Raw genomic sequence first — 787 nt, 5'->3', positions numbered from 1 at the left:
AGAGGAGGTAAAGGAGGATGATCGTTATTAACATCAACAATCAATTCATTCTTCTTTTCTTGTCGTAACTCACATACACATTATGTAATTCCCGTGTAGAGGAGGACTTTCAATTGAAACTCGCTGCATGGTATCAGCGGATAAATACCATACTGCAGTGCCTGCGTTGTTACAGCTTCAATATTCCTTCGGAGTTGTTTGCGTGTCTGAAGGAACATTGTGTCGTTCTCCTTAACAATATAGGCACTGCAATATCGCACTCAAATATGTCCTTCCTGGAGCGGAATGTACGTAACGTACGAGTGCAGGTTGTGACACATGGACGACGTTGTATGGAAGTCTGGGTCTGGCCGTGATTGCCCGGATAACCGAAGCGGTGAAAGCGACCGCTCGCGAAAGGGGGGTTCGAGTCCCGGTTCGATACACATTTTAACTGTCGTCATTCCAATTTACAGACGATGATGTTTCATATTCGCAATTGCGAATAAATATTCTATATTTGTTGACGGCAGTCAAAAAATGTTCAAATGTGTGTGAAATCTTATGGTAAATAACTGCTAAGGTCATCAGTCCCTAAGTTTACACACTACTTAACCTAAATTATCCTAAGGACAAACACACACAGCCATGCCCGAGGACCAGCCGCACAGTCCATGACTACAGCGCCTTAGGCTAGGCGCAAATTGAGGCGCGTGTGGCGCGACGCAGCGCAGCGCGCGTTTTTGTAACATCACAGATTCAAATGGGACGGCACAAATTGCGACGCGACGCGACTGGGACGCGACAC

This window comes from Schistocerca piceifrons, chromosome 1, assembly GCF_021461385.2.
Source record: "Schistocerca piceifrons isolate TAMUIC-IGC-003096 chromosome 1, iqSchPice1.1, whole genome shotgun sequence".
In the NCBI taxonomy this organism is placed as follows: domain Eukaryota; kingdom Metazoa; phylum Arthropoda; class Insecta; order Orthoptera; family Acrididae; genus Schistocerca; species Schistocerca piceifrons.
This window is presented reverse-complemented; position numbering follows the sequence as displayed.